This window comes from Neofelis nebulosa, chromosome 8, assembly GCF_028018385.1.
Source record: "Neofelis nebulosa isolate mNeoNeb1 chromosome 8, mNeoNeb1.pri, whole genome shotgun sequence".
In the NCBI taxonomy this organism is placed as follows: domain Eukaryota; kingdom Metazoa; phylum Chordata; class Mammalia; order Carnivora; family Felidae; genus Neofelis; species Neofelis nebulosa.
Genome location: NC_080789.1, coordinates 28147152 through 28152397, shown reverse-complemented (window position 1 = coordinate 28152397; position 5246 = coordinate 28147152). Strand labels below are relative to the sequence as shown.

General features: G+C 43.0%; 1 long non-coding RNA gene across 1 annotated transcript; it reads left to right on the top strand.

Annotated features, from left to right (window-relative positions):
- Nucleotides 1–301: 301 nt before the first annotated feature.
- On the top strand, nucleotides 302–3572 carry LOC131519103 (uncharacterized). The gene is made up of 2 exons (XR_009265463.1): nucleotides 302–781; nucleotides 1693–3572. It is a non-coding gene; the product is annotated as an uncharacterized LOC131519103 (long non-coding RNA).
- Nucleotides 3573–5246: the final 1674 nt, after the last annotated feature.

Genomic DNA, 5246 nt, shown 5'->3' with positions numbered 1-5246 from the left:
AAATTTCCTCTCTGTGGGTTGCCAAGCAAATACATTCTTGGCACTCAGCGAGAACTCCTGTTCAAAATGCCACACATTACAAAGTCGATGATTCAACGCACATTTCTTGAGCGCACCCAACCCGTAAGTTGCAGTGCTAGAAATGAACTCACGCTCCTTTTATGCTACCATGCCATCTTTCCCGAGAGTGAGACCTGTGTTCCTTCTGTGCCTACTTTCTCATACGTATATTATGATTTCTGCTATTGCAAAACAGGACGTTGTTTAACCAAGTTCTTATGGGAGGAAGCACGGCCCAGCAAGCAGAACAATGATTTGAAAGTCCTGGGTTCTATTTTCAGCTCCAGTGTTGACTGGCTGTGCATTCAGCCCTAGGAAGGTCAAAAGCAGAATGGCCTTGTGTCGGTGACTTTTTCTGTATGTACAGCTCGGGATGGAAAACAAATCAGGCATCTGGCTCTCAGCCTTGAAGAGCTGTGGTCTTTGGAGAATAGATGTGTAGTCACACTTTGTTTTCCTTTTTAAAGCAAAAGAACAGAACAAACTCTCTGGGGGGAGAATGCGCTGGCAGAGACTAGAAGAGAGAAACCAAATAACGTTCGAAACAATCTGGGGGTTAAGGGATTGTCTCAACCATTCAGATCAAAGAAGGCTCTTCAGGGTAAGTTGGAGTTGTCTGCCTTTGAAAATGGAAGGGGCTAAGGTGTGAAAGATTTCTCCAAACTTGGACAACAGTAGGAGTCCAGAACGCCATCTGTAGGGGCAGCAAGAATGCCAGTGGGTAAGTCTTGTGGGCAAACTGGGAAGCACAGGCTTGCTCGAGAGCGGTCTGCTGCTCCCCAGCACCAGCTGCTTGTCATGTGGAGAAGTAGGCCATTGTTGCCTGAATAGCTGAGCCTTTAAGAGAAATTAAACAGAAATTTGTCGTTAAAGCTCTTGGTTTAAAAAATTTTTTTTTCAACGTTTTTAACTTATTTTTGGGACAGAGAGAGACAGAGCATGAACGGGGGAGGGGCAGAGAGAGAGACAGAATTCCGACAGAATCGGAAACAGGCTCCAGGCTCCGAGCCATCATCCCAGAGCCCGACGCGGGGCTCGAACTCACGGACCGCGAGATCGTGACCTGGCTGAAGTCGGACGCTTAACCGACTGCGCCACCCAGGCGCCCCGAAGCTCTTGGTTTTTAAATGATGGAACCTAGTCAACTTTTAAAGAGGCACTGAGTAGCCAAAGCCAAGCATACCGTATGTGGGCAATGTGCTTTCCATGTCTCTTCCACCTGCAGAGGGGATGCCTGGACGTGAGGCAGAGAGTTGACATTCAGTATGAACTGCCTTCTCTTTTTATAACTGAGACTCCTAACTCTAGTATCATTTCTCATGGTTTAATGTGTTTGGGCTCATTTGGAGCCAGTGCTGACAACGGAAGATGGCTGAGCAAACAAAGGTATTGTTGTAAACGTCAAACGCAATCAAAGCCAAAGGACGAGGACAAGCCCTATCATGGATGAGTCTTTATAGGGGAAATTAATTTGTTGTCTGATGGCCATGAACTGGGCAGTAGGGCAAAGTGAGCCTTTTACAAGCGATATTCCATCTCCGTCCGCATTCTAATGGTTGTAAAACTCACCATATGAAGCTAATAATTGGTGCATAAAACTAATACTTTCCATTTTTTTCTCTGATTTTGTAGGCTTTACGCATTATAAGAACCATGATTAAGTCCTGGCGGTTATACTCCTGGCTGGTTCTTATTTCAGCTTTGGTTCCTCTTGCTCATTCCTCATAAAAATTATTAGTGTGGATTGTGTACATTAAGTCATCTTCAACGGGAAATTAAATGGGGCAATTTCTCTCGTCTAAGTGTTTCAGAAGAGGCCCGATATAGGCGGGTGCCAACGAGCCTCACAAAGCTAGGTGGTGGCTTACCTATTGAGGGGGACTCCTGAGAGGTTATGGAGGCATTCCCCCCACGTTACCGCACTGGCAATCTCTAACCCATCAAGCAAGACTCTAAGGAAGCTGGCACTGAGGATTACTTGGAAGTCGTAATCAATTTAGTAAGTGCCCTCATCCTCATGCTCCGACGCCATTAGATGCGTTTCTTCCTTAACGCAAACCAAAAGAGAGAGATGTCAGTGAAACCACTGGGAGAGTTTGATATATGTCTTCTGGACTTTATGAGACCTAGGAACTGATGTCTGACTCATACTTGAAAACACAGGGGACTGTGGCCTGAACTACTTTTTTCTGGGGTCTACGACCAAGATATATTAGGAGTAATTAGCACTTCCAGAATTTGGTGGGGCAAATAAAGACCCTACTTAAGAAAGGTGGATTGGGTCATCATGGGAAAGATCTCCTGGAAGGGTAACATGACCCCATGAGTGGGGATGTGCCACTAGAAGCCAAGAGAATGAAGAAGACATAACTGGCTAGTCTGAGAAGGCGTAACTACAGTCAGCAGAGCAATTACTGCATGACATCCTATAATGTAGACAAAGGGAGGTATCTTAAAACAAAAAAAAACAAAAAAAAAAACCACACCTCACCAAATGTCCCACGAGAGCAAAGTCAAGCTACATTCAGAGTCCACTACATTCAAAGGATCACAACAGATTTATAATAACACAAGTCGGGGCACCTGGGTGGCTGAGTCAGTTAAGCGATCGACTTCGGCTCGGGTCACGATCTCACAGTTCGTGATTTCGAGCCCTGCATCGGGCTCTGCGCTGACAGCTCCCAGCCTGGAGCCTGCTTTGGATTCTGTCTCGCTCTGTCTCTGCCCATCCCCTCCCCCTTTCTCTCTCCCTCTCTCTGTCTCAAAAATAAACATAAACATTTACAATAACAGGGGCACCTGGGTGGCTGAGTCGGTTAAGCGACCGACTTCGACTCAGGTCATGATCTCAAGGTTATGGGTTCGAGCCCCACGTCAGGCTCCATGCTGACAGCTCAGAGCCTGGAACCTGCTTCAGTTTCTGTGTCTCCCTCTTTCTCTGCCCCTCTCCTGCTCACGCTCTGTCTCTCTCTCTCTCTCAAAAACAAAACATTTTTTAAAAAATTATAACATGAGTCAAGTTTACTCCACTTTTCCATCTTCCCCTTGCTTGCCCAACTTTCCCTGTCTCTGGAGAGAACAGAAACCACAGCCATGGAAGGGGGCAACAATACAAAGAGAAGGAAGTGAGGCGATCAACCTGGCCCCTTCTCCTAGTCCCAGATTTCCAACACGAGTGATAACAGAGCTGTGAGAGGAGATGGCTAACGTTTATATGGATTAGACTTTCTACTGCACCAGACTTTTCACTACCTGAAAAAAAAGTAGGGCTTGGGGATTTGTTTTGTTTTAATTTATCACCTGTTGGTAACTAGGAAAGCCAATGGAGAACTTCCCAGAGATTTACTGGTTAGTGGAACCTGGGGGTTGAAGGTGAATATCAGTTTTGGAGGGGCAGAAGCAAAATAAAAGTTGCTTTCTACTTGTTACCTACCAAGTCCAGCTCAGACAATAAACAGGTTTAACTTGAATATTTTTTCTACAAATAAAAAATATATATATTTTGGATTCAATGTAACAAGGATGTGATGTGAACTCACAGTCATCTCTTCAAATTCTTGTCTTTACCATCAGCTTTGCCTCCTCAAAAATATGTGGGGTTACAGCAGAATTTCTGTAGGATGCTGACAGGTATCCACTGAAAAACAGTTCAAAGATATTGGTGAAAATCCAGTGGACTCAAAAAAAATAAAGTTTTCTTGCTGTAGGTCTTTTAGGAATCTTTAGCAGGCTAATATGTGTTGTGAATTTACAAAAAAAAAAAAAGGACTTTGGATATAGAATTTCCAAACTCATTTGTCCACGGAATGTTTTTATTTCCCAAACCTCAGGCTTTTAGTCAATAAATATTTGCTGAACACCTAGCGTGTACAGGCATGAGGGATAGGTGTTGGAGATTAACTGAATACATCAGACATGGTCCCTCCTCCAAAGTCCCTGAAAGATCTTATATTCTAATGGGTTGCTTATTTTAGCCCTTGTTCTTTAGAATTTTCTTTAAAAAGATTTGTTCTATGCCATTTTTCCACATTTCTGCCACTGAAAAGCTATTTGTTAACACAAATCTACAAATCACCTGGGCACATATTTGCCTTGTAAGAGAAATTTGTTTATATAAAACATTTAAAAAATGTGCATTCACAACCAAGCACGACAAAAATGCTCTGGTCACCTTTTCTCCCCGTCGTTGGTCAGTTTTAGCTAAGAATGGAAACCCTTGATAAAGCACAAAGCCATCTGCCTCTTTTCTCTTTTCTCCCTTGATTTGATTCCTTCCCCTGTACCGACATCAAATCCCCACATTTTATTTTTCCTCTGCTCACTCAGGAAAGATCTGACATCAGCTATTTGAATTTGTTTGGTCTTCCCGTGAGGCATTTCCATAGAAGTTAAAGTTATGTGTTATCTTGTTATCCCAAGAGATCATCTCATCCGGGTATTTCTTAGGCTATGGCTCTTCTCTATTCCCAACTGATTACATCAGTTAATCATGGCACCTGAATCTTGATGAATTATATGAAAGAAAACATGGAGGATGTAAATACACTTTTCCTGGATCCTAGGTAAAATTTGATGATGCCCAGCTTTCTGTGTAAGGATTAGTAGGAACTTTGTGCCTGAGTAGCTGTGAACATGTCAGATGTCAAAGGACATGTCCCACTGGGCCTAGACACAAAAGGAACTTCCTCTTCCCTTCTGGTCACTACAAACTTCATGGGAATTTCCACTATGGGGAGAGACCCAAATATCCTAGCCACTATACCCTGAAATGCAATCTTTTGCTCCACATCCTCTGTGACTTGCTAACTCTTTCCTTCCAAATTTGTCACAAACTACCAGGTTCTTAGCCCAATGAGCATGGATCTTGGATCTGGGGATCTTATCCATGAATCCTTGTGAGCAAGATCCAAGAATACGTGCTGAGTCACAGTAGTTGATTTCACAGTTATTTGGATTATCAAAGTAAATCTAGAAAAAGTATTTTATAAATTGCTTTAGGACCTTGTCCTGTTCAACATATTTCTCAAATATATCACAACTCCTTCCACCTAGAGCCATCACATATATCACCATTTGTGTCTAAGCCATCATCATCTAAGACCGCAATAATAGGTCTCAACTGGTCTTCCCAATTTTACTTTTGTCCTCTCCAATTTTTCACACAGAAGAATAAATGACCCTAAAAA